Genomic DNA, 11,714 nt, shown 5'->3' on the forward strand with positions numbered 1-11,714 from the left:
TACAGTGCTTGTGGGTGGGTTTATTGTCTCAGTTTAAAGCACAGGGAAATACCTCAAAACCAACAGTACCAGTGTGTTTGGAAAATATGGACTATATGCTGAACAAAGTGAACATCACCAAGCTAGTAACTAGTCATGGTAGGGGGATTAAACAAGACTGAATGTAAGTGAATACCATAGGAGGATTTTCCAATGATGTCAATTTCCAGTGATGATTCTTCACTAATATATGTGGGAAAAAGTAGAAAACAGTACTAAAACAGCCCCCCCCGCATGTCTCAGTCACTCTATGACACATAAACTGGTTCATTTTAGGATTACAAAACTATTTGCTTCATCATCTCATGTCAGCTGCACTTTATAGAAAAAAAAGTTAAAATAATTAATAATCACTTTCATAAATATTGTTTGCTATCTTTTGATGATAAAAGAAAATGGGTTGCTCCTTTAATATATTGAAAAGGTCAACAATCAAACTACATTTCATTGCTTTACATTTAAGCTTTTGAGAACAACATATGAAACATTAGGCTGAACTTCACAAGCACACCTGTTAAACACACTTCCTTAGCCATTGCGTCTGCATACACAAAACTCCAACTGGTTTTATTATCTAGGAAAACATTCAATGTGCTATATTACTGGTAACCCAACTCATTCTGTTTTTCTAGTATGGTGACAGTATAGTAACTGCGTCACAAGGCTAGCCAACTTTGTACAAGGCTGTATGAGAAACCGTCAGGAGCTGTGTGCTGTAGTGGACGTACACTTGAAACAAACTTCTCTTTTTTGCACCCAAATAAAAGAATAAAAATGACTAGCTGAACATCGGGTGATGCTGTATGACTAAAGTGAACTGTTTTGTGTGCTTGTTAAATCTAGGCAGGTTACAGCAGTACCTCAGCATTCCTCTCTGTTCAGCTTTGCTTTCTCCATTTGAAAATTTGTAATAAAACTTTAGCAGAGAGAAGGTCATTATTTAGAGACACTGCACTCACCAGGTCTGGATTACATTTGGTGTAATCCACAGGAAGCGTTGTGTTTCCCGTGCCAGTAGCAAAGACCCTGCCTGACCCAAAGTGCACATCACCAAGCTTGTTAGTGGGTTAAGTATTGAGGAAACCACACCATATGTCTCCCCATGTGTCTGAGCCCAGGTGATGACAGACTGGGTCAGGGCAGGCCTCTGTCCTGCAAAGGGACGTACCTGACATGACTACATTTTCAGGTGACGTCCTCGATGGATTTCATTGGTTAATTACAGCCTCTTGCCAAAGTCAGACAGAGCCGCATAGGGCATAAGCCAGTGGGTAGCACAGTGCATCACCCAGACAACTTTGGGCATTCAGCATGGGTTGAAGTACCGATGCTAATATTACTCATGCTCAGTGCCCTGACTTATCCTGAGCACAAATGGATCCTGGCCACCCTTTCTCTTTCAGTGCCGTGCAGCTGAACATTGCTGGAAGAAAGAACCTGGTTTATTTTTAAGAGGGATGCACTGTGAGGCAGAGACCCAAGAAAAAAACAGAAGACCGGAAAAGACTGCTGTGGGGAAAAAGCCAGTGACAGAATTCAACAGGGCGAGATGGGAAACCTTCTCCACAGGCAGTGTTGTGCATCTGGTCCGGATGATACCATAAGCAGCTTGTGTGGAGCGGCGTGGTTTACATACTTCACTGTAGCTCAGTGGGGCTGAGAGAGCAAAGTGAGAATCCTCCACCATTTAATCAGCTTTTGTCATTAAGACCCACTAGAGAACACATTGTGAAACAGTTCACAAACGCCTGGGTATTCAGAACATTTCTAGCCACTCACCTACAGTAAAAACAAAACAGGTTTTCTAGCCATCTCTATTAGACATAGGCTTCCAACTTGGCAGCACACTGGTATGCATGGCATCAGAGACTTATATATTGATAACACCTTCACCAGTTTTGAACCAGCATCCAGGAAATTTGGACTGACTACACTACATTTTTCCCATTATTTATAAATCAGGGACTTCATACTTGGAAGTCTGCTAATTTTCCAAAATTCCCTCCATTATCTTGTCTGGATTCTTTGTTAAAGGACCATAAGTTTGTGACGGCGGCGGGTAGATGGAAGCGAGAGGCGGGTCAGCGGAAAGGTAATCTTTATTCTCCATCGGAAATCCATGATGGGAACACAGAATCTCAAATACAAAGGGAGGGGGGGCTAGTCCTCCTCTAGATAAAAACTTATGCATGGTTTGTCTTGATGTAATAGGACCGCTAATGTGCAGCTCCGTCTCCTCGGATCTGAGGGTAGAAATAGAACAGGGAGTGAATGGGAAATAGGTGAAAGCAATTAGTAATCAGGGGATTGTGAACGGGGCAGGTGCAATGAGTAGTCCCTAGCAGGGGTGGGTGTGTCTCCCCTGCTAACGGGCTGACCAACCGCGACAAAGTTAAACAAATGTAGAGTCCCAACTATTCATTCTCAGACTATGGATAGATATAATCCCTAAATATCAAATATACAAGAACAACAGAAAAATGCTGTAGGGGATCCGATGGCAGCTTTCCAAAGTTCATTCCTCTTCCATAAGCTCAAGACATGCCATGATAAAGTTTTAAAAAGCTACACTTCTCAAAAGCTAAACTTGCAAGAATATTCCCAAGCCTATGTGACAGGTGTAAACAGACCCCAACAACCAACACCCACATGTTGTGGTCTTATCCACATCTGGTTCCCTTCTGGACATCCTTATTTGATGGCTATAATATTATGCCTAATCTGACAAATTTTAGTATATTCTCAGTTCTAGAAGATTCCAGTCTACCTGCTCACTTACAAAAGGTCATTGCTTTTTCCTTTCTATTAGCTAGACTCTTAATTGTATTTAAATGGAAAGACTTCTCCCCCATCGCACAATCAACAGATGAAAGATGTGATGCAAAACATAAAACTGGAGAAAACTAGAAGCATCCTCAATGGCTCCATTAAGGTATTTAACAAAAATCTGGGACCCATTAATAAACCATGTGAATAGTTTACCTCTCCTGGAGTTATGAACTCATGTCTACTGGTGAGGTATCTTATCTATGCTTAAATACATGCATGGTTTTGTTGACACATTTTTGTTGTGGATGTTTTGTTCGGTTTTCAGTTGTTGGTTTTGTCTGTTATCTCTTTTTGGTATTCCATGTTCTTCCATGCGGATTTGTATCCTGAGATAATATCTAAGTTACTGTCCTGTCGGATGATGGAAAATATCTGTGAATAAAGTGTTGTAACAGCCCCCTCTCGGCACGTGGCCTTTGTGATTGTATTGTCTTGTCTGTGTGTGTGTGTGTGTGTGTGTGTGTGTGTGTGTGCCATGCAATGCTTATTGCTGGACTGCTACCTGTTTCACCTTTCGTTTATTGTTGCTCTTCATGTTTTGCTTTCGGTTTTGTGTTGGTGTTAATAAACATCCATCAGTGAAGGAGACTCACTTCGGTGTCCCGCTTCCTCATCACGTGACCAATGTTTACAAGACCAACGAGAGAAATGTGCTGAGAAACATTTGGTCTTGCCCACTGTCCCACTCACTCAGCATAGACCGTTTCTGGAATCTGGGCAGATCGAAGATTTTTAGTAGAAAACTGTAGACAATTCAACCCCTTTTACCCCCTCAGTCTGTGTAACCTTCATATGTAACATTATCTGAAGTAAAATGGTTAGTGTGATATAACTATATATAGAAATAAATATAGAAATAATCAAAGAATCATTTATCAAATTGCAAGTTTTACGTATCACATTAGTAGTGCATTCAGAATGTTTTCACACCCTTTTAAACTTTTCCACATCTTGGAATGTTTCAGACTTGAAGACACTTTTTTTTTTCTCATACGTCTGCACACAATTTATTAAAAAGGCTAAAATATTTCATTAATTCATACCCTTTGTTATGAGGTGTCTCCTTCTATCAGTGGTCCTTGAGATTCTTCTGAAGGTTCATCGGTGTGCACCTGTGCCTAACTGAATTCATTTAACACAAACACATACACCTGTCTATATAATGTCCCACAGTTGATGGTGTATGTCAGAGTGAATAACCAAACCATAAGGTCAAGAGGACTGTCCATAAGAATGAAGGATTGTGCCAAGGAAGAGATCTGGGTCAGGAAGCAGATCTGAGAAAATACATTAAAAGCACCAAGAGCACAGTAGCTTCCACCATCACACCAACTGTCCTCCTACATCTGCCCAGCCAAACTTGGTAATCAGGGCTGAAGAGCCTTGGACAGTCAGGTAACCAAGGACCCAGTAGTCATTATGAATGAGTTCCTTTGTGGAGATGAGAGAACCTTACAGAAGGACAACCATCAGTGCAGGACTCTACTATTGCTTTATGGTAGACTGGCCAGCCAGAAGTAATTGCTCACTAGAAGGCAAATTAGAGTTTGCTTGGAGTTTTCCAAAAGGCCCATGGATGACCCTCAGACCATGAGAAGCAAAGGTCTTCTGGTATGATGAAAGGAAAATTTTGCCACAGTGACATGTATGGAGAAAACCAAGCACTGAGCATTACCACATCAATCTCTTTCCACCAGGCACACATGGTGGTGCCAGCGTCAAACTGGGGACATTGTTCTGTGATTAGTTAGGCCAGAGAGAAAGATGGATGAAAAAATATAGAGACATTCTGAGTAAAAACATTTTCCAGAGTGCCTAACTTCTAAGGCCGGGGCAAAGATTTACATTCCACCAAGACAAAGGCCTGAAGCATACTGACAAGACAGCACAGGAATGGGCTTAGAAAACTTCATGAAAGTCCTGGAGTGGCAAGAATCTGTACCTGAACCCAACAGAGCATCTCTGGAGAGACCTGGCTTTGCACCTACACTCCCTGTCCAACCTGGCTGAGCTTCAGTGACTCTGACAAGAGAGAATGGGAGAAGCTTCCAACCGAAGGGTCATTCTCAAGTCCTGAGTCATTGCTGTCAAAAATGTTTTTAAAAAGGACTAAATGAAGGGTCCAATACTTATGTAAATAGAATATTAAATTATTTTAAAAATACATTTAAAATACAAAAATGTTTTCCTTTAACCTGCATGTCACTTCCAAAGAATCACTGATTCATATCAGAAAACTATAACCGTGCTTTATTTCGGAACCAATACACTGATCATGTTTGATTTGAAATATTAAAAAAGAAAAATCTGTCAGTGTAGCTCACCCCTTATCTCTGAACGACTTCTGGAGAGTATACTGAGTGCAAAGGAAATGCCAGTGTCAACACTTCAAAGCGACATCCTCCGTCACTAGCTGACAGAGAGTTGCTAAGCCCATGTGGAGTAGACAGTTTGTCACGTGTTGGGAGGGAAGTGCGGTTATGCTTTGCAGTGTCGTGCATGCTGAGATGTGGTGCAGGGGTTCTCTGAAGCCTGTGAAGAACCCAGTCCTTTATATGTCTGCCAGACCACACGGTTGGCTGTGCCCATGTACACAGCTCCTGGTTTATGGATCATCCTGTCATATTCTGCTACGCATTAAACTCAATATCTGTCAGATTTCACAGATAATGGGTCGAGTTATGAATAATTCATATGATAAGATGTTTTATAAATTTGAATTTCAGGAAATATGTTTTTATGCAGTTCAGATCAATACAAAATTGTGCAGTGGCAGATTTACTTGTAATTGTGTTGTTTACTGCCCAGTGGAAAGAATTACTACGCATTGAATAAGGAATACTGCTTAATTTTAACCTGTCAGCAATGAAAATATATTGTGTGACATACTATATAAAGATATCACCTTACTGGCACAAGCTTCACACAGAATACTTTCTCTTTTGTCATACTGACAGCTAGTCTGGTCTTTTCATGTCACACCAAGGTCGACAGTGGTGCGGCGTTAGTTGGTTTCACAGCTTATAACTCCAACTTTGCACTTTAATTGGCTTGTATAGGCACAGCTGAATATTGTACAGGAAATAAGAAATAAAACACCCTTTATCACATTAAAGGAGTTGCAGCATCTGAATTGTGATTTTACACATGATGAGGATGTGCGAGAACTTCTGGGTCTGGGTCTGGGTTCACTACTATATCCACACATGTTATCGAACTAAGCATTCACTCCATGATTGTGTAAGTCAATGCAGTCAGACAGCATTGCTTAAAAAACCAAATAGTCCTAAACAAAGCACATGAATAACAGAGCTCTCTAGATAACAGTGAAGAGCTGCCAAGTGAGATGAATGTGACGGACTCCTTCAGACTGATATGCACCTGGCCAGCATTGATTTCGAAAGGAGGAAAATGTAGCAAGCAGCACCTTTTGCCAGCTATGTTTGTGCTTTTTCTGCTCCACACTTTGTGAGGGAGATCAAATTAACCAGGCAAGGATGCTTGCCGGGGACCGGTGCCCATGGGCAAGGTGTTCACCGACAAAATCTGTCTTATGTCAAATCTGAACGCAAACACCTGTCCAGAACCAGAGTCCAAATGCATTTTAATTAGGCACAAGACAAAGTGACAAGGCAGCCCCGACTCACACCTCAGACAAATGTGGCTGGTGATTATTCAATCCTTCCAGCAGTCTAATTAAAAGGTAATTAACCAGCCAATTAAACCTAGACAAATGTGAAAAGAAACCTACGAGAAGAAAAACATGCTGCCATGATGGCCTACCATAATCAGGTAATGATGTCACTGCAACCTTACTTGCGTAACACTGTTTATTTAGGACTGTGTTTAATCTATCATTTACAGAAATCTTCTGTATTTAAGATCGATTTTTAATTTTTTTTCATCAAAACCACATTGGCACAGCAAGCAGGCAGAATTCCGTAGCGTGACGTGTCACTTTCTGCACTGGTGGAATTATTTGTGTTAGTCACAGAGTGCTGCAGAACAACACAGATCCAGTAAATAATGGAGGCGGCCTGCTGGTTTATGAAACAGGACACCTGAGGTTCTGCTGAACAGAGTCAGTACTGGAAGCAAAGGGGCAAATTTAAGGTTAAAAAAAAAAACTGGATATAAATATCAGTTCCATCAATTCCAGCACAGAAACCTTTTGGTTGTTACGCATGCTATTTACTTGGGAGAATCCAAAACTGTCGCTAAGTTCTGCTATCGATTCCTGCTTATTAAAATCAATTGAAACACAAGCACAATTAAACACGAGCACAATTAAACATTTAGTCAACTCTGACAGGAACGCTTCATCTGTTGCTAAGCAAGACATTAGCGACTGTGACTGTTTTTTCCCTATAAATGTTGTTCCTGTTCAGTGCAAAGATCCTGCATGACATCAGCATGATTCTGAAGCGGATATGTCCATGTTTGGAGCGCTATATCCATGGAATGTAGCCCTTAGCAGCAGACCAATCAATAGGATCGATCTGCCCCTTGGAACACAGCATTGAGCCTCGCAACTGACGTGGCTGTGTGGCTCTTCCGGTCTATATGGCAGGTTTTACAGTGGTTCAGCCTGAGCAAACACATGCTCCCTGTATGTAGGGAGCCCGTGCCGGCTTACTAATGGACGCTCATCAATAAGACATAAATGAACACGGCTGCTTGCTGTCGTTGTACGATTTTAATCTCTGATGTGAAAGAGCCGATCTGTAAATGTCTAAGGGTTGGAGAGAGTGGGAGGAAGATAGACAGAAATGCTTAAACAAGTATGACTCCCCCCCCCCCCCCCCCCCCCCCCCAACACACACACGATTTGCCAAGCAGCACTTCAGCCGTGAGGACGTTGTGTAGGTGAATTAAGTCCAGTGAGTAGACACCCACACTGGGGCCTGGGAGTTGTCACCTCTAAGCCAGGCTGAAATATTCAGATAATAATCCCCAAAAAGTGGGTGTGCTTCCCCACATGGGGCCACCCTCCCTCTGGCGATTTGAGGACAGACAGCACTGCTTGTTCTGGCAGCGAGCAGGCTTAGTAAATCCTCAGCTTACCGAGCGCTGAACACCAGTCAGCTGGTCGCTTCGGAAATCAGAGCTGTCTCGGGCTAGCTATGAAGATTACAGGGCCTAAGATACTCTCCCTAACTCCGTGCTGCTCTAAGCAATCTTAATTGGCTTCCGGAGAGTTTGCGTTCACACTGGCCTCTGAGTACAATCGAAGGAACCGAGCAAACTGCGGTAATGCACCATCTATAGGACAATGTAGCAGTACATTAGAGATGAATCACCCGCTAATGGGTGTGAATAATATAAAAAATAATAATGCCAAAAATAGGCGTTTTCTGCTGACCGCTCAAAACACCTTTAGGTGTGATTAACTCGACGCAGCAACAAGTGTATTCACAGCTGGCTGTGCACAGCCTGTGCACTCTCTGAAATGCTGCAAACAGAACATGCTGTTTAATTGCCCCGACCCTAATATCCTTACCATGCGCGACTCAATCATCAACTGTTCAGATCATTGAATGGATTCTGTGTGTGCGTGTGTGTGAGAAAGAGAGAGATAGAGTGAGAAAGAGGAAAAAGAGAAGGGAGAGAATTATCTTGTTCTTTTGCAACCAGCACGGCGGATGTTGTGCGAAAGGTGGGCAGATGAGGGTCATTTCGGAGGTCAGAGAGTTGGAAGAGGTGTTGCATTACACTCGAAAACAAGTTGGCACTTCACTAACTAAGCGCAGGCCCTTATGAATATTGTAAGGTGGGAAGCCTCTCAAAGGCAAAAGGAAATGTGCAAGAGCATAGAAGGCTGATTACAATCACATACACAAACTGCTTTCGTGAGAAAATAACCCCCCCCATCTATACACTGTCAAAGTCCAGTGCCAACTGATCCATGACCGCGGTGTGCACAGCTCGAATGCTCTATCTTTGAATATTCATACTCAGAGTGATATTTAAGGATCAGGTATAGTACCTGTGTTCAGGAGGGCAAACAAAAGGCTTTTATAAGCCCTGGAGAAACATGTCCTCCGGATCTGACGCCTCCACTGTGGTTGGTTTAAGCTCAAAGCTCCCGGACAGCACAGGAAATGAGCAGCAACTGCAGAAGAGCATGTTTGCCCAGAGTCCTCCTCCACATCCTCCTCTCTCTCTCTCTCTCTCTCTCTCTCTCTCAGTCCATCGTAGTAGCAAAGTGAGGATCAGACAGGGACATTAATGGATGTGACTTTTTAATGGAATATTCCAGTGTTAAAACTCCAAAAAATATTTCATTAATATTCAGTGTAAATACTTCAAACCACTCTGATCTTTCTGAGCTCTTTCTGACATTTCTGAGGAGATGAGATGAAGATTTAGGATTCCTTCTCTGTGCTCTTATCCAAGGAGTCATTTGTGTGCTTGGATTGGGACACAGTCTCCTGACATGGGGTCCCCCCCCCAACTCTTCTTTTAAATGTTATCTGGCTGGTATAAGAATAAACCACATTTTAAATATAAAGAGCAATATTATTTCCTAAGCAGAAGGACACTACACAGATTGAACCTTCACACTCTGCTGGAGGCACTTGTTTTGCTCCTGTCTTCACAGGAGGTCTAAACATGGTCTGTATTACCTGTCCGTTCTTTATAACGGATGGGAGATTCTCCCAGATCTGGTCACCGTAGAATTGGAGCTCAGCTGGTCTGTTTCTGGAAGACCAGCTCCGTCTGCACGTTGTAAGATCTCATAGTTAAATGATACCCCTTGGACCATTCCGGTGGCTGCCTGGCCTGGTTCAGGTACCCACAACTCTCCTGCCCTGCGTCTTGTTCCATAAACTTTCTTTTGTTTTGCTTTTATCCTCATGTCTTTCCTTTTGTAGGTCTGGTCTGAATGTTTAAGGAGGGACTGGAGCTATTGACCTTTGACCTTAACCTTCCCCTCATCACCAGTTCTGTTTTTGAGACTCCGTGAGCTAATGGGGTTGTTCTGTAGGCTAAAAGCATGTTCTGCTCCTCCTGGTTTTTTGGTCAGTATCTGTTGGACTGCTCTGACAGCTTTCTGTCTCCCCATTGCCTCTGGTCAGTGCTGGGTGGTTGGGGCCACTTATCATTCAGTGTGCATTCTGGAGATTCCCATCTCTGGCCGTTGACTACGTAGGTTCTGGTACGGCTGTGACAGCAGCTCCTGTATCTCATTTAAAGTAAATCGGTTCTCTTTTTTTTTTTTTTTTTTTTTTTTTTGGGGTTGTTTTTTTTAAAGCCATTTCGGAATAAATCGGGCATTATATCCGTCTGAAATTGGGTACTATGTACTATGCACTTATTTATGATGGCAGTATATACTGTTCTCATGATGTACTTAGCACTAGTTCCAAATGAGCATTGAACGTTTTGGACACTGTACCTTAAAGCAGAACTCCCCATGACCTTTGAACTTCATGACGAAAACATTTGATTTGAGCTTTTAAAGTTCACACAGACCTCTCCTTCTACCACGGCTCCACTGAACGTATACTGACATATGGCATCCTGGTTTGGTTTATAACCAAGAAGGTCCCACACAGAGTCATCAGGTCTGCTCAACAAGTGATTGGAACACAGCTACAAACACTAGAGGACATTTACAACACCCTGTGCCTCCGCAGAATTAAAACCATTGCTAAAAACTCACCACACCATGTCTACCACCTCTTAACCTCGCTGCCCTCTGGAAGGCGATATAGGTCATTAAAAACACTTACATCACGATTTCTGAACAGTTTTTACATTAGCGCCAGTGGGGTACATTAAGCAAACAATAAGTGCAGTGTGATCATTATTCTGTTCATCCAGAAATGTGCAGATAGACATTGTTTTTCTGTTCTTTGTCATATGTTATTGATTTTGCTATTAACTGTCTTCTTTTGTTCATTTATTTATGGCCTCCTTTTTAGGTGTTAACCATCTCCTTCTTATGTAGGTATGTAAGTATGTATGTATGTGTGTATGTGTGTGTGTGTGTGTTTTTTAGTAACTGGTATTCACATCATTTAATTGCTCAGTGTACAATGACAGTATCGGAAAAATCAAAATCTATTTATATAGCGCTTTTTATAACAGTCACAAAGCAGCTTTACAAATGTCCAAGTCCAAGCCCCCATTGAGCAAGCCAAGGGTGACAGTGACAAGGAAAAACTCCCTAGAGCACGAGGAAGAAACCTTGAGAGGAACCGAGACTCAAGAGGGGGGCCCGTCCTCCTCTGGCCGAATAAAAGGCATTTGATTTGCATTTGATTTGAAAATGTCTTGCAGCATTTTGACAACACTGACAACCTAGAGCAATTAGTTATCTAACTAGGTAGCTAACAGCTATTCAAACACTGCTCATGCCAACGAAATAATCAGAAATTAATATTTTAGCACATTTTTCTCTTTGGTTTTGGCACATTTGATTGTAAAAAATACTTTACAAAATAAATGAAGGATAATTGGCACATGAATCGCTTCTGCTGTTAATTATTATACTTACATGTGAAAACCACATCAGCAATGTTCCACTGGATAGTGTCCAGTGTTGGCACATTTTCACCGGGAATACTACATAGACTGGGATCTTTTCAGTTACTAACTGTGAACACTAAGGTTTCAGACCACTAACCATCTCGGAGGTACTGTTTCGGCATAGCCTCTGACTGATACGACCTTAAAGACGGCGATGGAGTGCGATCGGTTTCCGGGTCACGGCTGGAGGAGGTAGGTCACGGGAATCGAGGAGGAAGCTATTATATGCCTTGCCAGGAAGGACATGTGTGTCGCTGCATTCAGATTTGGACATAACGAGTTGCCTTAGAAGACAGGGGCACGTTTATGCT

At 42.2% G+C, this 11,714-nt stretch overlaps 1 long non-coding RNA gene across 1 annotated transcript; it reads right to left on the reverse strand.

The window, feature by feature from the left end:
• Positions 1-3,475: 3,475 nt before the first annotated feature.
• On the reverse strand, positions 3,476-11,393 carry LOC113579201. Its single transcript, XR_003410844.1, has 3 exons — positions 11,372-11,393; positions 3,912-3,990; positions 3,476-3,581 (listed from the first exon to the last, which is right to left on the reverse strand). It is a non-coding gene; the product is annotated as an uncharacterized LOC113579201 (long non-coding RNA).
• Between the last annotated feature and the right edge of the window lie 321 nt (positions 11,394-11,714).

Source organism: Electrophorus electricus, chromosome 1 (genome assembly GCF_013358815.1).
Source record: "Electrophorus electricus isolate fEleEle1 chromosome 1, fEleEle1.pri, whole genome shotgun sequence".
NCBI classification, from domain to species: Eukaryota; Metazoa; Chordata; class Actinopteri; order Gymnotiformes; family Gymnotidae; genus Electrophorus; species Electrophorus electricus.